At 43.2% G+C, this 24,117-nt stretch overlaps 1 long non-coding RNA gene across 1 annotated transcript in view; it reads left to right on the top strand.

The window, feature by feature from the left end:
• Positions 1–24,117, top strand: part of LOC125962122 (uncharacterized) — a 172,950-nt gene that overhangs the window by 111,909 nt on the left and 36,924 nt on the right. The gene's annotated exons all lie outside the window — the stretch shown is intronic.

The raw sequence follows: 24,117 nt of genomic DNA, 5'->3' as shown, positions 1-24,117 counted from the left end.
TACCACCCATCGTGCATAATGTAGGGTGACCACGCTGACGTGGTGAGTCCCGACCAGAGCACCATTTATAACTAGACACACGATAGATGCCTCCATGGTGATGCAGAGAAAAGGATAATAGTGAAAAACAGAATGAAGAGGGAGGGAGAAAACCTGGTTAGAGGATGCCCTCAAACCACCTTGCGTGGCAACCCAGCAGCGTGTTGGGAAGAGCACTGAACTTGAGAATCTATTAATCATAATTAATAATGATCCTGCAATCCCACTCCTGGGCATATATCTGGAGAAAACCATAATTAGAAAAGATCCATGCACCCCAGTTTTCATTGCAGCACTATTTACAATAGCCAAGACATGGAAGCAACCTAAATGTCCATTGACAGAGGAATGGATAAAGAAGATGTGGTACATATATACAATGGAATACTACTCAGCCATAAAAAAGAATGAAATAATGCCATTTGCAGCAACGTGGGTGATCTTGGAGGGTGTTATGCTAAGTGAAATAACTCAGAGAAAGACAAATACTGCATGTTATCACATATGTGAAATCTAAAATATGATACAAAGGAACTTATTTACAAAACAAAAACACTTACAGACGTGAAAACTTACAGTTACCAAAGGGGAAAGGTGGGGGAGAGGGATAAATTAGGAGTTTGGGATTAACAGATATATATTACAATATATAAAATAGATAACCAACAAAGACCTACTGTATAGCACACGGAATGATACTCAGTATTTTGTAATAACCTATATGGAAAAGAATCTGAAAGAAATATATATATATATATTCAGTCATATATGTATGACTGAATCACTTTGCTGTACACCTGAAACTAACACAACATTGTAAATCAACTACACTTCATTAAAAATAAATAAATAAAAACAAAAAACCACCCAAATTATTATTATTAACATCAGTAATAGTTGGGAGTCAGGGAAATATGTTCAATGTGCTCTCATAGTGTGACCCCGTTGTTAGAAATGGAAATCCTCAGGTTCCATTAGTATCAGAATCAGAAACTTTGGGGATAGGGCCCAGGGATGCGAGTATTAACAAACCCTCCTGGTAATTCTGACTCACGCTCAAGTTTGAGAACCACTGGTCTAGGAAACCTCCGGAAGCTCAGCCAGTCAGTACTCACACTTTGTGAACGCAGTTCTTCGACGGTCCCATTATCCCCCCCTCGTTCCTCCTGCTCTGGTCACACCCTTCTTGATCACGGTTGAAGCCATGAAAGGCCCCTGCAAGTAGGAAAGAGATGCTTTGCACTGCTTAATAGCTGGGGGACTTTGGGCAAACACAGCCACTTTCTGTGCCTCCGTTTCTATATCTGCAGAATGAGATGTTGACCTAGGAGATCTCCAGTATCCCTTTAGAGCTAATACTATAGGGCTATGAACTGTCAGTGCTGTTACTCTAAACCCTAAATATGGGCCACTCACGGCTCTCATGAGGCATGTTATTTTGAGGCATTCAAAGGATAAAGGGGGTCTGATAATACTCCTGAAGATAGCAGCACAATGAACCATGGAAGCCTTGTAGATAAGACCCTTAGCCCAAATGCCTGTGACATCACTCTCTGAGGACAGGGAAAGTGATACATCACAAAAAATACACATCCAGGCTTATCCATCTGCATTCTTGAGGCACACACTCCAGGTAGTGTATTAACGCTGCTAAAGGTGACAAGTTCCCCGCATGGTTATCCTCAGGTCACTATTGAACGATTAAATGGTTAAGTCCAGGTGAATAAGTATGATAATGAGGGTTCATAATAGATTTGTTCGGTAATAACACGTAATAATAAACATGAGACTCAAACCACTGGAAAAGATTTTGGAAACCAGATGGTGTATGCATTCGATAGGACAGATAGCTGCAGGCTCATTTGATTACTTTGTTTTATTTAAAAAAATTTTTTTAGGTCTTTTTATGGAAAATTTAAAACAGATGAAAAGTAAATACAATAGAATACTGAACCAGTGTTTAGGACAAAGGCTGTCGTCAGGAAACGTGCAAAACAGTGAGGGCTGGAGAATGAGGAGGTGAGAGAGTAAACTGAGAACTGGGAGGACAGAGACTGTCAGGACCTAAATGCCCTCCTTGTCGAGGATGGAGAGAAACTTTGTGAGGTTGTGCTCTGCCCTTGGCCTCGGCCTGACTCACGTTCAGGTGGGGGTCAAGCCCTGATAATCGCACGGACATGGGGTGAGCACTGACCACTCTTTTGAACCCCTCACTCAGTTCTACCGGCAGCGCAACAGTACACGAGGCACTGATTGCATCCTGTCGTGTAGGCGGGTAACTGAGACCCGGAGGGCTAGTACGGGGCAGGGCGGGGATTTGAATCCTGGCAGGCAGCTTCTGGAGCCTGTGTGGCAGAGCTTTTCCACAGAACTGCCTCTTCACCTTGGAGAGATTCCAGCCAATCCCCTCATTTTACAGATCAAGGAGAAGGGGGAGGAGGCAGCTCCCTGCTGACAGATAAGTCTCTCAACTTGTACTGGGCAATCCATAAAATAAAATAAAAATGCTGATGCCCCACCCGAGACAAATTAAATGCAGATCTCAAAGGAATAGGGCCTGGGCATGCTTTGAAGCTCTCCAGATGATTCTAATGTGCAGACAAGATTGAGAAACTCCTGATAGCGGAAGGGGCCTGGGGTGTCATCTGTCATGTGCTTTGAAATCTCAGCTCTGCCGTTGGCATCTCCTCACCTGTTCTCCAGGGAATATCTTTTCATTTAGGTGATTATAGCACAGATAATCTTCCGAAGACTTCTGCCACATCGCAGGTGTTCTACAAATTATAGTTACTCTCCCCAGTGTTAGCTGTTGACATATCCCAAGTTAGAACAATAGATTTTATTTTACTTTGTTTTCCAATAACCTTAGTATATGATATCCAGCATTCTGAGCTTCAGTAGCACTCTGGAGTAAAACTAACACATTAAAGGAACAGACTGTGGTGATCTATAAAATTCAACCACATTAACAAGGATAGTGAACATCATTGCCCTCCAGATGTCTTACATTTGTGCTTAGTTAAATCCATTCTGACCACACGGAGAAGCTTATGTGCCTTTTTTGTTTGGGTTTTTTTTTTCCCCCCCCTAAAGTATATCTGTGTGAATTGGCCTTTCTTGAAGAGGCTAGTTAAGCACGGCAAGGCTTAAGATAACGTGTTCTCTGCCTTCTGTGATGTGAAGGGCTTTTGACAGTTGTGAAGCCGACACATTTTTTCATTCTCTGGATCCACAGAGGGCTCGCCAAAGAGCCACGCGTGGCCTGGCGCGGAAAGGAAAGTTTTCAGTCTTCAGTATGCTGGATGCACTCCAAGGCTGGAGTGGCCTTTACCTGCCTGACTGACTTCGCTTGGTCTCTTCCGACTCTGATGTAATAATTCTTCTGATTCCCCAATTCCAAAGGACCCTGTGTCCAGAGTGATTTTGTCCCACCTAACTTGGGCTGAACTTTGGCTGAAACTCCCAGTCCCTCTGGGTCTGTAAAGCTTCCTCCTTGTGGGAGAGAGAACATTTTCTCACCAAATCACTGCTCTCAAAACAAACTCTGGACCGGAAGCCCTTTGCCTGATGACTCTCCGTCCACCCCCAGCTGTGATGCTCTCCTGGCGGCTGACCTCCTCCTGCTTCTGCCCTGTAGAGGTTGTGTGTGTTTCATTTCACTCCCAAGAGGGGTTCTACTTCATTGGTGTTGAAGTGATCACTCTAGAGAGTCTATATAATATTCCACTTTCCAAAAATCCATCTTTGATTCCTAAGCACCTACATTCACCAAGCTGCAGAGCAGGAAGAGGCTGAGGCCGGGGCGTATACCGTTCTCTCTGTCTCGAGAGAATGGATAAAAGTGTCAGCCAGGCTACGTGACTTACCAAAGACCCAGGGGGCTATTCCATGGTAAGAACAGTACCCACTTCGAGTGTTCTGATGCTGCCCCTAAGATCTTTACTTTTATTGTTTTATTTGTGAAAAATTCAAAGCTTTTTCACAATGGAAAATTTTAAGCACAGATAAAAATAGATTAGTATGTGAATCCCAGGTACCCAAATTTAACAACTATCAGTGGTGGTTGGTCAATTTTGACATTATCCTCAACATTTCATCTATACCCTAACTCACTTTTCTCTCTCCCATATTGATCTGATGCAAATCCTAGACATTACATTATTTCATGCATAACCATTTATAAAGTTCCTGTAAAAAATAAAATACTCTTTTTAAAAACCATAACCCCATAACCACCATAATAGTGTAACACATAAAAAACACACGATACTTCTCTGCTGGTCTCAAATATGTGTCGACTTAAAAAAATGCACAATGTGAGAGTTGTGAGTTCAGTTTTATTGGGGGCAAAATGAGGACTGTAGCCGAGGAGACAGGATCTCGGATAGCTCTGAGGAACCGCTCCAGAGAGGCAGCGGGGAAGGTCAGGATAGATGTGATTTGGGCGAAGGGGGGAGGGGAGTACATGCGATCGAGCACATATTATTCTGCAGCAGGTTTCTGCTAGTCACGAGGAGCAGTCGTCACCATGAAGGATTTTAGTGCTTTTCTAGATCCGAGGAGATACAAGAACTGGGCTCATAAAATCGGCTCCTGAAAATATTTAACTCTCTGAAGACCTGTTCTGCCAGTTTTTCCCAGAGCACAGAGCGCCTCATTCCTGCTCTCCACCCTGAGCTCCTTTCAGGGGGTGGTGCAAGTCAGCAGCTGCAGAGCACATGATTTAACCCTGGTAGAGGTAGATGGCAAGGGCCAGTGGCGAGTGCCGATTTGCAGTCGACGTATGCAATTTTCACATTTTCAGTTGCCACATACGTGTCATTATTGTTCACAGTATTTTGATAGAACCATTATTTTAAAGTATTAAGAAATGTGAGATATAGTATATCTGGGGTTTAAAATCTAGTTGAAGGACCAGAATGAAAGGTACCAATAACGTAAGAGGTGTAAAGAAGAACGTTATAGATACTGTTTTACATACATTACATATATGTAATACATCACATATATGTAGTACATCAGACAGCAGGATCAACACAGAATACTATGCCCAGGAAAGAAGAGGAAGGGGGTATAATTTGAACAGGGCCTTGACAGTTAGGATTCAGACAGGTAAAATTTAAAAGGGCAAATACGGAGTTGGGATGTGATTAAAATCTCAGAAGCAAAACATACCAGACCTGTTGACGCGATGGTGAAGAGAAGTTTTACCACAGCAGAAGTTTTATACCTTTACAACAAGATACCGAATAATAATATTAGATATTTATGTTGGATCTGATTCAGCAAGTGCTTCAATATCAAACTCAGGGTTTAAAGCTTTGCATGCACTGGGGAGCCCTTGAAGGCCTTTGAGCTATTATAAAGGCAATTTAGCTTCATGGATAACAGCAAAACAGGAATGTAACATTTTGTCATTATTACATAAAATAAATTGAAGCGGAAGTAAGCCCTATCTATCTCCACACCACTATCAGAAAATATAATTAGGGGAAAAAAGTATCATTTAAATGATAGCCAGCAACACACAGTAGTTATTAAGATTTTTCCAGGGACATTCTAACATCATTTGTCAACGGACATCAAATTAAATTGGAAAAAAAAGAACATGACTAGCTTATGTCTCCAGGAAAGATATTTGAAGTTGTTTATTGAAGTGGAATTCAATCTCCATAATTTTGTGGCTCCCTCCTTTCAACCATAATAATTCATCTCTATAATTAAAGCCTAACGAAGCAAACAATTTCTTCTCTTCCTAATCAACTTCATCTGTGTGAGTGGCCAACATTAAAATAGAATCTTTCCAGTAAATGGATTCAGTGCTCTTGGTAAAAAAAAAAAAAAAAAAGGAAAGAAAGAAAAAAAGAAATTCTTCTCTTTCTTTTGAAATTTTACATTTTACCCCCATTAATTAGCTTTATTTCCTTAAGAATGCTAGGATGTCATAAAGAGTACTAGGAGGGTTTCCTGATAACCTCCAAAACTAGAACAAAGCTAGATTATTATTAAATTAATCGATCTGCTTGAAATCAAAGACCGTATGGTGTCACCCATGATCTATCGAGGGCATTCATTCCCTTGCGTGCTCTGTCATTTAATAATGCTGAGGATGGTAAAGAAAGAAGGTGAAATTTACATCTTTGCATCATCATTTAAAATTTAAATACCTCTTAGAAATGTAAGACCTGAAGCCACTATCTGCTAATGTCTTTGGACATGATTAGCAGACATCCAGCTGGGACCAAAAAGAAGATTCAGGCCAGGCTCCTGTCAAAATGAAGGCCCTACCAGGAGAAGATTTTGCAGAGTAAAGCCATCAAGGACAACTTTTTCAGTCTCTATAGCATCAGATGGAGCCAGCCAGTGAAGTCGCTTCAAAGCTGGCCCCTTCCCCGTGGGCAGACGTGCCGGGGATCGCCAAGCCCAAGTGGCTAGTATTTCTGCTAGAAAATGGTGTATTGTTGAAATCATTGTAAATAACGTTCTAAATACACTGCTTTGCAGATAACAATCTCCTTTATGATGGAGCCTCAACAGCGAAGTTCTTAAACTGGTGCTCGTGGCCTCAATGTGGCCACAGTTGTGGTCTCTTTACCCAACATTATGATTCTTAAAAAGCTCAAACCAACGTTTAAAATTAAAAAAAGATATTTCACAGAAAGTTACGCATTTCCAGCTTATCTTGGAAACTGGGAAGATGTGATAAAACTGGCCCTACTTTCCAACATGGTAGTGACGGGGTTCCTAGGAGCAGTCACCCTCTTTGGAAAGGGCAGTGTTCCCCATTCCTCCTGGGCTCTCAGCGCCTCCCTCCCCCGAGACTGTGTTGATCTTGGGTGGCCTCAGCCTGCAGCGGCTTGAAGCAGGGTTTCAGTTCCCGGCCAGTGATTGAGGTCGGGTCGTGGTGGTGAGAGCACCAAACCCTAGCCACTAGACCAGTGGTCAGTGACAAGGCCCTGGCCCTACGGCTCTGCAGAAAAAGAATTCTCACAAAGACTGAAAGTAGTGAAACAAGTAAAGTATTTATTAAGAGAAAAAAAGAGTATAGTACGTGTGGATAGACACACGGGCAGGCTCAGAGAGGGAGTCGCGCCTTCGTGGCAGTTTAAATCACTTATATGTGGCATTTCTTCCATGTTTTCGTCGACCGATCATTTTGATTTGCCTGGTTCCAAGTCTGTATTTGGTATATCAGGATTTTCCCGTGCATGTGCGCGCATCTCTTAGCCAAGATGGATTCTACCGAAGAGGCCTATGGGTAGACTTAGCCACTTAGCATCACTCCCCTTTTGACCTCCAAGGAGCCTTTCTGAGCATGTTTAGTTGGGGAGGTCTCCTGACTTCAAGAATGAGGAATATATGGTCTTCTGTCTTCTATCTGGGCAGGGCCCAGCCGTCCTCTCTCAACTGTCCTGTTATTTCTGTCTCAGAGTATTGGTCCACAAGGAACAAACTCAAGCCCTTTGCCCTGGGGGCCCATCTGTCTCCTGCCTCGGTGTGACTCACCACTATCATTGCCCTTGAACTGCTTTCTTTTTCTTCTAGTAGAGAAATACTTTCCTGGATCCCTGTCTCCATAGAAAGAGGGGCACATCAAGACAACTAAGGGGAACAGCTGACTTTTCCTACACCCTACCTGCCTTGTTCACTCAAGTTCCCAACCCGCCCACCCTGCCCCGACCCTCCCGTAGGCACTGGAAGTTCTTATTTATTTATTTTTCTACGGAAGTATAGTTGATTGACAATGTCGTGCTGGTTTCTGGTGTACAGCAAGATGATTCACTTATACATGTATATATTCTTTTTCATATTCTTTTCCATTATAGCTTATTACAGGGTATTGAATGTAGTTCCCTGCACTATACAGTAGGACCTTGTTGTTTATGTGTTTCATGTATATTAGCTTGTATCCTAAACATCTAATCCTAAACGTCTAATTTATCCCTTACCCCCTCATTTCCCCTTTGGTAACAATAGGCTTGTTATCTCTGTCTGTGAGTCTGTTTTGTAAATGGGTTCATTTGCGTCATTCTTTTAGATTCCACATGTAAGTGATATCATACTGTATTTATCTCTCTCTCTCTGACTTCCTTCATTTAGTATGATAACCTCTAGGTCCATCCATGTTGCTGCAGAAGGCTTTATTTCATTCTGTTTATGGCTGAGTAATATTCCATTGTGTGTATATATGTACCACATCCTCTTTATCCATTCCTCTGCCGATGGACATTTGGGTTGCTTCCATGTCTTGGCTGTTGTAAACAGACACTGGAGTTTTTAACCCTGCCTCAAGAACTTGTAAGGGAGGAAAACATTTTCCTCAGCCATGTTAGGGACCCTGGTTTGGTTTGAAAATTAAACCAACAAAGACAGCTTAACAGGAGAAAGGCATACACTTTTATTTAATATAAGTTTTACATGACACAGAAGCCTTCATAAGACAATGAAGACCCAAAGAAACAGTTAAGCCTGAGGATTTCTATGCCAGGTTTGATGAAAAGTGGGCAGCTGTATGCAAATATGAGTTAAGTGTAGTAGACTGGGGGAAACTAAGAAAGGCTTGTTTGAGAAACTCTTCTCAGCACCCCTTGGTCTTCAGATATAAGGATGTTCCTTTCCTCCAGGTGTAGGGAGGGCACCTCTCACATGAGGGTTTTGTATGACCTGTTTGAGGGGAGAAGGGTGGAGACGGGAGAGAAGGTCAAAGTGGTCTTCCTTCTGTAGTTTTCTCAGTTAAAAAACAAAATTCAGGGCTTCCCTGGTGGCGCAGTGGCTGGGAGTCCGCCTGCCGACGCAGGGGACGCGGATTCGTGCCCCGGTCCGGGAAGATCCCACATGCCGCGGAGCGGCTGGGCCCGTGAGCCATGGCCGCTGAGCCTGCGCGTCCGGAGCCTGTGCTCCTCAACGGGAGAGGCCACAGCAGTGAGAGTCTCACGTACCGCAAAAAACAGAACAAAACAAAACAAAATTCAACTGAGTAAAGATTAAAGATCTTATTGGCTTTATTCAACAATCCGTCCCACCTAGCGAATAGGAAGGAGCTCTGAGGAGCTGTACAAAATGAGAGACTTTTACAGGCAGAAGGAGCGGGAACAAGGAAGTTGTACTTGGCAGAAAAGCAGGTTGGTTGCTGCAAGGTCACTTTCCTTTAAGGGATGCGGGGGTCCAGCCGGCAGGAGACCTCATTGGTGCTGATCAGGGGATTCCTGATTCCCTGGTTTAAGGCTCCATTTCTGGGAGAGGCAAGCCTCAGTTTGATGATGTGGGGTTTAGCATGAGTGACTCCATTTGGGGCTTACTGTCTTGTTTCTCCCACCTCATACTTCTTCAGCTTAAACTATTCAATATGCCAAGGTGCTATATTTGGGGTAGTATGACCTGAACCCCATCAATGGCAGTTGAATTCTTTGGGGATGGTTTCCAGTCAGGCAGATAAAGGGAGTTCAGAAAATTTCTCTTCTTCAGCTGTTGATTCTCAAATGTCTTCAGCTCAGAATAATCCTTGTGCCTCTGTGACTTATTCAGAGCCCCTTCAAGAACTTCCTGGGCGAGAGTGGTGAGGTTACAGGGAGTAACAAGATAGTGCGAGCCATGCTGTGGTGGGAGAGAGCCCGCTGATACTAGGGTGCAGAGGGGGACATGCAAGACAGGGAGAACTTGGGGAAATGCAGGTTGACAGAGATTCTTTGCCTGACCAAACTGTAGTCAGGCTCCTGAACCTTCTCCTAGGCCTATCTGTGCACTTCTTGGTAAAATCCAGTTTTAGCAAGAACCCTGCAAAGTCAGTTTGACCAGCACCCCCAGCGTGGATAACTGACCGGGTCCCTTATCCTCCACATCCCCGAGGTGGCGTCCCATCACCCTGGCCATCTTCAGCAAGAGTCCTGTTGTGAATTTAGCCAGAGCTCCCCTGACCCCTGATGTGTCCTCTTAGTAATTTTCCATCCACTGACCCCCACCCTGCTCCTTGGCGATAAATCCCCACTTGCCTGGGCTCTTTCTGGAGCTGAGCCTCATCTCTCCCCCACTGTGAATCTCTGCAGTGGTCCCTATGCCTACTGTGATGGTCCTGCATTAGCATCTTCAACAAGTGTTGCTGAATTTTTTATTCTTCAACAAAGCAGATCTATGATTTGCGAGGGAAATGCCAAGGGTTGGCACTGGAGAAAAAGCAGGCCCTTTTGCCTTACTTAGCACATGTAATCATTGCCGTTCTGTCCTCCCTGTCAGCCCGAAGTCAGGAACTCCATCTGTGTGGCTCACTGCTGTACCCCCAGGGTCAGACACATAGGTGAATACCCAAAACATACCTGCTGCCTGACACTTGGACACTAAGCCTAATCATGATGGAGAGAAGGTTTTACCAGATTGGTTATTAAAAAACTATTTTGAGGATCACCCAGAGTCATCTGCCACAATCGGCTTCACGTGCCGTTTGGGAATCCAAGAGTGACAAGGGGAACCCATACCTCCAGCTTCATGCATTCTACAAAAGTCATGTCTATCCCTATGTGGAAACTTCGCAAGTTTTATGAGAGGCAGGAATAGCACATTGACTGCAGATATGAAAACAACCCTTCACCCCTCCCTGAATCCATATCCCATACAACTTGACTTCAGAGCTCCTCCAGTGAAGAGGTGGAATTTATTCCTCACCCCTTGAATTTGGCTTGGCCTTGGGACTTTGGCCAGTAGCAGACAGCAGAAGTGGTGTGTGCCAGGCCCCAGCCTAAGCCTCTAGAGGCCTTGTGTGCTTCTGCTCACTTAGAGATCTGCAGCATCATATGTATAAAGCCAGACTACCCTGCATGGGAGATACATAGCTCCGTCAACCCATTGTCCTAGGAACCAAAAACCAACCACAAGCAAGTGAGTGAGGCCATCCTAAACCTGCCCCTTGATGATCTAAATCTGCCCATTGGTGACCTAAACCTGCCATCCTGCCCCTTGATGATCAGCTGAATCAGCCTGATGCAAATGACAAATCAGCAGGTCCACCCAGATGACTGAGTAGTGAGCAGTAATAAATGCTTACTGTTTTAAGTCACTGGGTCTTGAGGTGGTTTGTTATTCAGCAGTAGCTAACTGATACAGCAAGGGAAAGTGATTCCTCATCTCTGCTTTTTCTCCCCCGCTGTTCCCTTTGGTGCCTCTCTTCCCAGCCAACCTTCCAACAGCCTTTCTCTTTCTATTATTCATCCTTTAAAGCCTGCAGTCACATTACATGCGGATTTATAGATCACCACTGAGAATTGAAAATGGAATCTGAATACATAGGAAAAGGCATATTTTTTTTTAAAAAAAGTGAGAAGCATCTCATGCAGGGGCTAATTGTGTGTGCATGGTTGAATGGCTGAACATGCCCTGGAGAAGTGTTTCAGCATTCCATCACAGCATGCTCATAATAGGAAACACAGGAACGGTGTGTGCAGCCTCATGTGATCGTAGAGACCTCAGGTCGGGGGCTTTCCAGCTTGCTGTTCAGAGGCAGAAAAGAGGCGGAAAGCTGCCTGTCTTTTCTGGTGCGCACAGATCGCAGTTAGGGCATGTTTCCTGCCTTGATCCAGAGAATAAGCTCACGAGGAGGTAACAGAAATGGGAGTTGTTTTTTTTGTTGTTGTTGTTGTTGTTTGAAATGGGAGTTTTGACATCAGAAGGAGGGATACTTTGGTGGACAGAATTGCATCTCTGTCTCAAACGGCCATTTCCCACTGAGCGGTACGGCCCAGGATGAGGTGCGGTTGTCAAGGCCAGCCTTAGCGCAGGTGAAAGAATTAATCTGTTTCTGCAAAACAAACAAGCAAACAAAACAAACCACTAATTGTATTTGCAATATAATGCTTTCACAGCGTTTTCTGCTTATTTACAACACTTGTTTTTTACAATTGTGAGAGAAATAACCCATGTTCAAAGAAGTTAAATGACTAACTCCAAATCGTAAAGCATTCTGGCGGCTGGGTGGCTAACTACCCCGTGCTTTAATTTCCTTGATTGTATTAGTTTAACAAATATTTCTTGATCATTTACCGTGTACCATGTATAAGTGGGACTGTCTCTTCACATAATTTGGAATATTTCTCTGGAATTTTCTTTAATTGTTCACTGTATAACATAAATGAAATCTGAATTGCTAATTTAAAAGGAAAACTTGTTTTAGGAAGTTATATGCTTAATCTAGTACCAGCCTAACGAAGTGACAATAAATATCACAGGAAACAATTTCAAACATTAAGTTTAAAATATTAGTGTTGATTTTTGATAAGAGAAAAATGTAGTGTCTCCACAGCCAGGCCGTATTAGACCTGCTGGATTTTTCAGGCACTGCATTAGTAACCTTTTGAAACAAAACAATGTGTAGTTTTCCTGTTTGGGGGCAAAACCTCTATTAAATCTTGTTTGTAAATATGTTGACTTTCTCCTAATATTTGCCCTCGGTCAGGAGGAAACAGCTCAGAGTGATATAATACCCTTTAGATTGTGCTTTTATTATTACATATGGAATCATGTCTTCTACTTTCAAATATCTGGAATGGGTTTCAGAAATGCATCCCTCACTGTTTACAGTGGATCCAGCTGACAGCAGAGAAATCTAGGATGAGATTAAAGAGACACTGGTATTTTCTGACTTTAAAAATAATTTTTTTTTTACGAAAAATGACAGGTACTGCAAAAGTGATTACAGAGCTGGTATAAATTCTTTTTGATAAGCGGCGAAACATCTATTAAAATAAAAGCATGATTTGAAACTTCAAAAGAAACAAATGGTCCAGGCTTGAATGTGGACAGGAGGCAATGAACAGTGTTTGCATTTGCTGGGGAGATACAACTCTCGCCTACAGTTTTATGAAATCTATTCCCACCAGGTTAGTCTCAATCAGAACTGAATCTCTCTTTGTCACTCCTGAGCTCAGTCATCTGATTGGAAACAAAAGAAGTCTTCAGAAGGTAGTCCATGTCAAGATGCCAGATATATGGGGGCAGACAGACCCGAGAGAGGAAGAAAAGCTAATGGATGGGGTGAAGCAGAGACGTTACGTGAAATCCAGAGAAATTAGCAAAGCCATGTTGGTGTGCGTGAGGAGGAGGGCTCAGGTCCTACTCCAGGTGAGATGTGATAACACGGCATCCAGCAACTCAGCAGGCAAGACACTGTTTCATGAGAATAAACTGCAGCCCAAGGTGTGGACCTCCTGGTGCGGAGTGAGGCAGACCAGAGCATCGACATCTGGGAAACGTCTGCATCCCTCACAACTCCCTCCTGTCCATCCACAGCTCCCTGCCTGGCCTTCAAGCCCTAAGCACGCTCGGGCAGAGGCCCCTAACAGCCTGTGGTCAGGGTCTGCCATCAGGGACTTTCCCCATCGGATGACCTCTCGTGGCCCCTACTGCAGGCACTGGCCCCCCGTAGCTCACCCCACAGGGGAGGGCCAACCTGCCCTCTCTAGATCCCACTGTGGCTCTTCTGTTATGGTAGTCCCGGGAAACTAATACAGATGTCCAATTACATTTGAATATCAGATATACAACAAATAAGTTTTTACTGTGCATGTGTTTGTTGTTTATCTGAAATTCAAATATAACTGGGCATCTCATATTTTTCTCTGTTAGTTTTCTTTGCTGGCAGGTCTGGATATGTGGGTACCTGGACAGTAGAATTCTAGGCAGAGTGAGGAACAATAGTGCCTGGTGTGTTTGGGGAAAACAGAAATACACCTGAACTGAAGTGAGCAAGGGAGAGAATGGGAGGAGTTGAAATGAAAGCGGGGTGGCCAGAGAAAACCCAGGACGCACTTGTGCAACTCATTACACTAACAGGTTATCTGCTGTTTATCTGAAGTTCACGTTTAACTGGGTGCCCTGCACAGTTATTTGACAAATCTGGCAATTCTAGGGGGGGAACAGATCCCATGTGATCTTGGAGTCGTTGTGAGACGTGGACTTTTACTCTTCCTGAGAGAGTCAGCAGTTGGGCAGTGTTTTTTCTCCAGGAACTATTTATATATTTTTGACTATATTTATTTATTTTTTCTTAATTGAAATATAGTTGATTTGCAATGTTGTGTTAGTTTCAGGTGTATAGCAAAGTGATTCAGTTTTTTATATATATATATATATATATATATATATATAAACCTATTCTTTTTCAGATTCTTTTTCATTGTATGCTATTATAAGATACTGAAGATAGTTCCCTGTGCTATACAGTAGGTCCTTGTTGTTTATCTCTTTTATATACAGTAGTGTGTATACGTTAATCCAAAACTCCTAGTTTATCCCTTCCCCCACACCAAGATTTTCAAAGTAGCTCCAAACTCCAGCTCTTTTCTCTGAAGGCTTCGCAGTAGACAGTGTTTTCCTTCAGATCTTCGTACTTGTAGCAAAGATTGTTTTCTTTTGTAACTTTCAGATACACCAGTGTCACTCACCTAAGTCCCATTTGACCAGATCGTAATGGAATTTGGAACTCATAAACATTCATGCTACACCCATTTCACACCATTAGCACTGTCACCTATGTTGAAGTGTGAAATCTCATTCCGATTTTTGAGCCCTTCCCAATCCCCACTTGCAAACCATGGAAAGAAAAGGTGGGAAGGCCAAAGCCGTGTTGTTTAATTGAGTCTTCCTAATTGGAAACTTTTTGTAAGTCAAAATCTGACTCTCCTGGTTAATTCTGCTTATAAAATTTTGCAAATTAAAACCTAATGGAAAAGAACGAAAAAAGTGAAAGCACTGAAAAATACCCAAACACCACAATGAAAAGCTGTTCTATTTGTTCAGAAAGTTTACTGCTAGGAAAATCTCATAACTTATTTAATCCCCTGCAGCTGGGAAAAGCAGTTTAAGGTGGATGGAGGAGACCATTAGAAGTTTTTCTCAAAGGGCAGGGCGGACAGAATTATGTTTCACTGTGAAGCATAGCTGTCTGTAGCTTAAGGAAGACCCAAAGCTTTGATTACAGGTTTGATAAAACATTGATGAGGACTTAGTTCCTGCTCTGAATTCTAAGACCATGTAGGTTTTACTTCTCTTACAGGCGCTAAAGAATAATAGGGCGGTAGAAAAATTAAATAGAAATCCCACATAATGATAGCAAAAATAGTTAAACAGGAGCAAAGTGAGTGAATTTATTGCTTGATCTTTCCTGCTGTGCAAGCTTAGACACAGACGTACAATGTGATTAATTTAATCATATTTCTAAATTGGTTCCCGACGATAGTTTGGACGTTCAGTCAACACAGTTATAATGCAGACTCACAGCAAGAAATGTGCATCAAGTGCTTTATCGATTATTTTAAAAATAAAGCAGTTTCTGAATATTCTATTTAAAGGAAATTTTCTTGGAATTAGTTAACTATTGAGTGACTATAAAAGGTCTGCAGTGAACGGTGGTTCTGGTGTGCCCTGAATCCCCTTTGCACGCTTTTTGAGCAAGCATCCTACCTCTTCCTTTGGGGCCCCCTACCCCCTCCGCCGAGAGGAGTTGGTGGGCACACGGCAGCAGTGGTCTCAGGGCAGATGCATGGTCTAGGGCAGGTAAATTAAAACAACTCACTAGCTCAGACATGGTCAAGCATCAAAAAAATGGACAAGGAGCCTCCGACCCTTCTCTTTTGGACTTTTTATGTGCAGAACGAGGAGAAGCAGTTTTGTTTCTCCTTTGCCTGCAGTTGCTAACTCAGGATGGTGTCAGGCTGCAGCGGCCTGGTCCCTGTGTTTTCCATGTGAGAAGAACTTCACGGAGGAAGAGGAAAGTGATCCCGACACACAGACAAGTAGAGATGAGAAAAGATTGCCTGAGGGCGTGGGGGGCTCGAGCAAATACCACGTTCTTCCAGCTCTCAAATTCCATCAGTCCCAAACTCATTTTATTTCTGTCCCCTCATATTATGACCCACTAGGTCTCTGTCTCTGTTTTGTTGGTCTGAGTTAAGTTTCTGTCTTTGAAGCCAGGAGCCCTGATTAAATAGGAGCTAATTCCCTTGTGGTGGCTAAAACTCAGGCTCTAGGTAAGAAACAAAATCTACATACGTGTATATATGTATAAGCGCATATTCTTCCTTCCCTCCCAACAGTGATCAGTTAGAAAAGATAGTGTCGTGATATTTTTGAATGCTTATAAATTCTCTGACATTGTGTCTGCTTTCTCAATTACTTTAATTTGAACAACCACATAGTATTTGGGAAAGAAGCATTCGCCTGAAACAGCTTCAGTCAATGCTGATTTTGGATCTTTATAGTGGGCACCGACATGATCTATTTAAAAATAAAAAGAAGGCAAAGAAATGTAAAGAGATCCAGATTTTGTGGGGCTGTCAGATTTTTAAAAAATCAAACTATTTTAATATTATCTTAAAAAGTCAAAGAGTAAGTGTATATGTGGCAGAAATCACACATAAACCCCTCAAAGATGAATAGGAAAACAAACAAAGAAACAAAAAAACTCTGCTTAGGTTATGAAATGGAACTTGTGGCCTGGGACAGAAATTTCAGGGTCATAATTATACGGAGGTTCAAAGAGTATTTTATCTCAGAAAGGAAGCAGGGATGCTGGTTTGGAGGAAACTGTGTTTGATGACTCAAGGAAAGTGGTTTAATGACGAGAAAGATACTGATTTCAAAGCTGCATGGGAAAAGTTTGTGTAGCATTCTTCATTATATGTGAATGTGAGAGCACTATTTCTAAGTTAAAGGATTATTTTATCTAGCACGTACCTTTCAATATCATGTGTCCCTCATTAATTAATTATCGGGCATAGAGGCTTTATTTCTTCATCTACATCACTAACATTTTAATTGACCAACATTTTATTTTCTTCCATGATTTCATTGGGAAAATGGAGAATCACCTTGTATTCAGAGATAGACACTCTGTGTGTGTGTGTGTGTGTGTGTGTGTGTGTGTGTGTGTGTGTAGCGTATTTATTAGGCACATGCTTAGCAGGGAGGAAAAAAGAGAGAAATCAAGGGGTCGGAAGTACAGGTGGCAGTGTGACCAGTAGTTTTGGCGAGGGCCAGTGGGCAGGCCGGCCAGGTAATCCAGTCTGTGAGCCTAAACTCCACCCGGAATGGTTATTCAGGGTGTGCTTTCTCTGGTTTCACACAAAGTAAATTTAAAAGTAACTACTGAGTGGCAGGGCCAAGAAAAATATTATAAAGCACTCTGCACATATTTAAGTTAAAAGTCTGCCAAAATCCCCTCCCTCCTCCCCCAGGTCTCTGTTTGTCTAGGGATAGAACACAGCGCTAGGGCCTCACCCTGGCATTCAAGTGAGTGAAGCATGGCAGGGAAGGGCAGGGAAATCCAAAGTCCATGACTCCTGTGTAATAAATGGTGGAAAAGAGGAGCTGTGCAAAGCGTGAGGTAACTTTCCCCGTCAGCGGCTGGGAATACCGTTCCACCACAAGCAAACAGTGTGTCTGTGTCTCTGGCTGACTGGCCCCTTGGCTGTTTCCTAGCTGTGTCTGTCACCACTGTCACTGCTGCTCGTCCGCTTGGTCATTGGCAGCACACACGTCCGGCCCCCCGTGGGGAAGGGTCTCTCTGTGCCAAGCCTTGCACTGCGCATCCCAGCGGCTCCCTCTCACCTGCTGGGTGAGCTCGTTTTGCTGTTTAGTGGACGGCACTGTGTTCATTGTTAGGGTTACAGAAAAACCACGTTCCTGCCCTAAAGAGTATGGTAGGGAAAGCACAGTGTATGGATAAAAAGCGAGTGAACCCCGAAGGTGGAACTGAATGATACCAAATGAGACCAAGCAGTACAGACCGCAAAGCTGATTATTCCACGCTTAAGGAACCCATTCTTTTTAGGCACGTTGTTCAATAGAGCGTACCTGCATCGCCTGAGAAGATTATGAAATGGGTACCGAAGGACACCAAATATATCCAAACAATTTAATGGCAGGAAAAAAAACCCCACCTGGAATATGACCACCTTCCGATTATTCATTCTCTGAAGAGAAATTGAAATTTCAAATTAAATATTGCAGAAATAAATGGAGGCGTTTGTCCTCTGAGTTCAGTACTCTGCTCATTCTCATGCTGCTGCCTGTTAAAAATGTCTGCTTCAAGTCAAGATTACTTTGCAAGTTGTAGCACTGCCCGTCTTCCACCTACCTGAGTAAAAAGTAAGTAATCTAAAGGAAGACAAGCCAAACGCTTTGATGTGTTCTACACTTTCATAGTGTTGGAGGGTTGATAGGATTTGTTAAGGTATCCCAGAATCTGGCCCACCTGTAATATGCTGGGAAATAAACAACAATTCCCCTTGCCCTCCAGCAACTACTCATAATAAAAATATGTTTCCAAAACTCAGTGCATGGTTCCAGCAGAGACTTAATGGTAAATTGGAACAAGAGTATAGACAGAGAACATGTGAGAGAAAAGAAAAAAATTGTTAAGACCTCGGGCTCCAGGATGCCAGGCAGATTCTTGGGCCGACGGTCACCGTCTAAAAACCTGGGAACTTAGAGTAGTTTCTGAGAAATCTCCCGTCAAGCAATCCCTGAGCCATTTGTATTGTACTATATTTTTGAGGGGGTAATATTAGAGATATTTCTTTCTTCCAAAATTTGCAATGGTGTCAGTGTTGGAGTGACAGTATCTTTTTTTTTTTTTTTAACTTTTTATTTCACATTGGAGTATCATTGATTAACAGTGTTGTGTTAGTTTCTGGTGTATTTTCAGTTAGACATATACATGTATCTCTTCTTTTTCAAATTCTTTTCCCATTTAGGTTGTTACATAATATTGAGCAGAGTTCCCTGTGCTATACAGTAGGTCCTTGTTGGTTATCTATTTTAAGTATAGCCGTGTGTACGTGTCCATCCCAAACTGCCTAACTATCCCTCCCCCGCAAACCTTTCTCCCTGGTAACCATAAGTTTGTTCTCTAAGTCTCAAGTCACAGTATCTTACTTGGGCTGTCCTTTTCCCCCAAAAGCTCCAACATGTACAGTGCAGACCTTGTGATTTCTATTTCCCTTTGAGTATTTTTCCCAGTGCCTTCAATCTTCAGCTGAATTCAGCTCTAGATGGTGACAACGCTCTCAATCCTTTTTGAGAAGAGCATTCCTCACAACTTGGGGTGGGCACGTGGAAGCCTTCCTAGAGTTGCTTCTTTACGATTCTGATCTCTTCTCCTTTCTCTCTGTCTCCCCAGCCAGGTCGCGAGGCCATGGGCTCTGCACTCTGTGTCTCCCAGTGTTAGTCTTTGCTTTGGAATTTTTCAAGCCTTGTGAAAACAATTTCCTAGGAGCGCTTTGCCCTGAACCTTAGGTTTGTTTCTGACGGGACCATCCCTCTCAATAAATTCTGAATGGAAACTGTTGATGTTTTAAACGTGTGTGTTGTCAGTGCCCCAGTGTGGACCGACGTGGTTTCTGCTACACGTTCCACCGAACTTGTCCTCCCTCAGCCTTTAAATCCTCCAGGCTCAGAAATATCAGGAAAATTCTTCAACCGAGAGATGCAATGGGCATTTCATTTTCAGTGCTTCAACCAAGGTTTTGACGTTTTCCCGGCTTCTAAATTGGTCCCTTTCCTTCTGGACCGCACGCAGGGCTAAACGGTTGACTCACTCTGAGGACCTCCTTTTCTTGCTTTTCTCCTTTCTCTTTGGTCCACGGTTTTGTGTTTCTAACACAGGATTCTAGATTTTTCTTTCATGTGTCTTTCTTCCCACCCTTCCACTAAATATTGAAAGATATGGTGTCAGTGAATTCCTAGGTTGTCAAAAGTATCCACTGTGCAAACCATCCCCCTTCTCCTAGAACTGGGTAATTCCCATGGGGGTGTCCTTCTATCAGCCCAACATCTTCCCAGACCTGGATCCCATCCGTTGCCATCTTGTCCTCCTTCTACCTTTCCTCTACCTCTTCCACTACCTCCATAAATTCCTCCCACATTTCTTCTCAGGGAGTCCTTGAATCCCCACGTATAAAAACCACATCATCTCAAAACTCACCCAGCAGTGTTGGAGATACTTTACATGGCTCTTCTGATCTTGCGCACTCATGTATCTATTCTGTTTAAAATATTAACTTAGTGACACATTTTGTTCTGGTTATAAAATGCATGCTCTCTATAAATAGTCAAACAGTACAAATTAGGCTTCAAGGAAACTTGAAATAACTAACTTTTAAAAAAAATTTTATTATATATGTTACAGATATTTCTTCCCAATTTGTTCCACATGTGTGCGTATATGAGTGTGTGTGTGTGTGTTGTTGTTGTTGTTGTTGTTGTTGTTGTTTTATCTTTTGGCTGCACCACTCAGCATGCAGGATCTTAGTTCCCTGACCAGGGATCGAACCCACGCCCCCTGCATTGGCAGCGTGGAGTCTTTTTTTTTTTTTTACATCTTTATTGGAGTATAATTGCTTTACAATGGTGTGTTGGTTTCTGCTTTATAACAAAGTGAATCAGTTATACATATACATATGTTCCCATATCTCTTCCCTCTTGCATCTCCCTCCCTCCCACCCTCCCTATCCCACCCCTCCAGGCGGTCACAAAGCACCGAGCTGATCTCCCTGTGCTATGCGGCTGCTTCCCACTAGCTATCTATTTTACGTTTGGTAGTGTATTTATGTCCATGCCACTCTCTCGCTTTGTCACAGCTCACCCTTCCCCCTCCCCGTGTCCTCAAGTCCATTCTCTAGTAGGTCTGCATCTTTATTCCTGTCTTACTCCTAGGTTCTTCATGACATTTTTTTTCTTAAATTCCATATATATGTGTTAGCATACGGTATTTGTCTCTCTCTTTCTGACTTACTTCACTCTGTATGACAGACTCTAGGTCTATCCACCTCATTACAAATAGCTCAATTTCGTTTCTTTTTATGGCTGAGTAATATTCCATTGTATATATGTGCCACATCTTCTTTATCCATTCATCCGATGTTGGACACTTAGGTTGCTTCCATCTCCTGGCTATTGTAAATAGAGCTGCAATGAACATTTTGGTACATGACTCTTTTTGAGTTATGGTTTTCTCAGGGCAGCGTGGAGTCTTAATCACTGGACCACCAGGGAAGTCCCGAGATAGCTAACATTTCTATAGGCCCTCCTAGGGGTATGGCTGTGGGTGGGTGGCTGAGCAAGTTGTATGTACAAAGCCACTTTGCTAAGCCTCCAGACACCTCCCTACTGTATGTCGGGAGTGCAATGATGTTTCAAAATCTTCATTAAGTTCAGGGATTGATTAGGCAACCTAACAGACTATTAATGCGTTTGCAAGGTGTTTGAGCTAACACACTAAGTCCCAAAATCTGCATGAGAGCATCTGTATTGGGGAATTCCATCAGATCCCAATCCAGTTTTCTTCCGCATTGTCCTAACACCCTTGGAATCCACCCCCAACACATTCCCTAGGCTTCAGCTGATACGCCTTAGCAAGGTATAGTTACTGACTTCGAATATAAACTGTCTTCTCCTGGAGCAAAGCTTGTGCCTCTGCATGTGGGCTGTGTTGAGCCCTAACTCACCCTGTGGACCTTGAAGCAATGACAGGTGTTGGATATGGTAAGGTGACCAGTTGTCCCAGTTTTCCTGGAATCGAGGGAGTTCCTCACACATGGGACTTCCAGCGCTAAAATCAAGAAAGTCCCAGGCAAACTGGGACAAGTTGGTCACCCTGGTGTGGGTCCTGAGTGAGTAGACATCATCTGGGGAGGCACCTGCCCCAGGGGCAGTCACTGAGAGGCTTTTATGCAGGCAAGGGCTAGTTACCTTAGACTGGGGCGGCAGTGAAGCTGCCTCTCCCCATGGAGGTTCAAAGGAATTTGGACGTTCTGTTTTCAGTTTTGTCCATGTTTGCCCAAATGTTCTCATCCTAGGTCTCAGGGTCTAAGTTTCCCCCATTAGTGTCCTTACCAGAGCCAAAGAAGCTTGGTGAGATTGAGCATTTAGTGCTGCACCTCTAACCCCCTACACTCAGCCACTTCTCCCCTGGGACCACAGGACACAAAGCAATCCTTTCAGACTGCTGGAGACCTTCTAGCTTTCCATGCTTGTCCACAATTGTGCATCCATGGTTTTCAATTCCTCCTTTTCTCTGAGTGTAGTCTCTAAGGCCTAAGAAGAAGCTTGGGATCTCCATAACCTTTATTACTCTTATTTGCCTCAGGAAACCATTGCCAGAGCCTCGAGTTCCCCCAATGCCTCTCCCTCTCCTTTTTGCATTTTACCCTGTTCTATCCACCAGTGATAATTTGAATTATTGAAGACCATAGGGTACCCATCTTCTGTTTTCGTTCAGCAAGGAAGTTATTCCTGCACTTCTTGCATATATGACCAACCCAGTTCCAGAATCTCATTTTGAGAGCCTCTTTCTTAGGGTCATTTTTGGAACCAGTTATTTGCCAAGCCCCAACAGAAAACAGATGGCACACTTAAAATTGGACAATTCCAAATAGGAAAGCACAGTCTTTATTAGGTGTGGGTATAAGGGTATCGCAAGGATAGTGTGGTTACCTGGAACCAGTAGAAGCTGAGCTATTACACCCCTAGGCCTAAAGGGATGAGGGGGAGAGAGGTTACTGGAATTTGGAAGGAGAGAAAATTGAGTAGTTAGTTATCTTGGAAGAAGCAGAGATTTTCCTCAAGGGACACAGCTGGTCCAGGCCCTCCTCATCTCACTCTGATCTCTCCTTCAGTGCTCCCCATTGGCTGAAAAATAACTGGACACCGGGAGATAAGGGATGTAGTCTCTATAGGTCAGCCCCTCAGAGAAGACTGCAAGGTGAAGAAAGGGGTAGGGTGAATCTGTGAGGGCAAATAAAAGATACCCCACCCAGTGTGTTTCTCATAAACTTCATGTAACTCCTTTCAACAATCTCTGCCTTTTTTATAGCAGAAATTAGCTCTTTCACCTTTAGTTTAACAACTGATTTACTTAATATTATTCTTTCCATCTTATTTTATTGATACATTGTCTGGTTATTTTCATCCATTGTGGGCTTTTTTTTTTTTGCTTTTTTCTCATTTTTCTCTGTTTGATCAAATTAATATTCACTCCAATTTTTTCTCCTTGTTCAGTTGGAAATCTGTTACACATTTCTTTCCCATTGATTGTTACCTTCCCATAGCTAACATAATTACCACTATATGAAAACAAACTGCCAACTATTTACTCCTCTGGGTTCTCACTTCCCCTGTGGTGTCCGTATCTGTTGAGTCCCAAACAGGAAACTTTAGACTAGTTTTACTTCCTTCTCCATGCCACACCCCACCTTCCCTCACCAACTTGCAGGTTTAGAAGACGCTCAGTATTTCCAGGACCAGACTACATTTAGGCTTCCCTTTGTGGCATGTCTCTTTCAGCTGCCAGTTACATCCTTCATGGAGTTACATGCAACAGCAAGGAACTGCTTTCACCAAAATCATGGCCTCTTATCAGGGGAAGTCATGGCTGATAGCTCACGGTTGTAAGGAAGATCCAGCCCCATTGCCTTCATCTGGGACAACTTGGAGGGGCCATTTCAGCTTCGGGCTTCTGTAGGATTTGCTGAAACCACACTGAGGTTCAGATGTTCTCTCTGCCATTTGAGGTCCTCCTTCCTTCCTCCTAGGTGTGTTTCCCAAGAGCTCTCCCCAATAAACCTTCTGCATGCAACTCCCCATCTGCATCTGTTTCCAGAGAATTCAACTGAAGACACTTATTCATCACTGTATTTCCCTTGGGACACAGTTCATCAAGGAACTTGAAGGTGGAGTTGGGGGGGGGACTGGACAGTGGTAGAAGGAACATCAGTTTCTCCCCCATTGGACAGCTGGTGGACCAGCTGGTAGGTTGCTGGTTCCCTCTGGGGCCCGAGGAGAACCCTCTCTATTCCCTAGTCTCCTCCGCTGCAGAGGTCTGGATTTAGGGAGGAACTTACCTGCTAGACCTGCCAGTTCTTTGCAGTTTCTCTGTGGCCACAGGTCTCTTGGGTTGCCCTCCTTGGGTATATATATTAGTTTCCTAGGGCCACCATCACAGATTCCCACAAACTGGGTGGCTTAATAAAACTGAAAATTATTATTCATAGTTCTGGAGGCCAGAAGTCCAAAATCAAGGCGTTGACTGGGTCTCAT

This window comes from Orcinus orca, chromosome 19 (genome assembly GCF_937001465.1).
Source record: "Orcinus orca chromosome 19, mOrcOrc1.1, whole genome shotgun sequence".
NCBI classification, from domain to species: Eukaryota; Metazoa; Chordata; class Mammalia; order Artiodactyla; family Delphinidae; genus Orcinus; species Orcinus orca.
The sequence above is the reverse complement of the archived record's forward strand: the minus strand, read 5'-3'. Positions and strand labels throughout refer to the sequence as shown.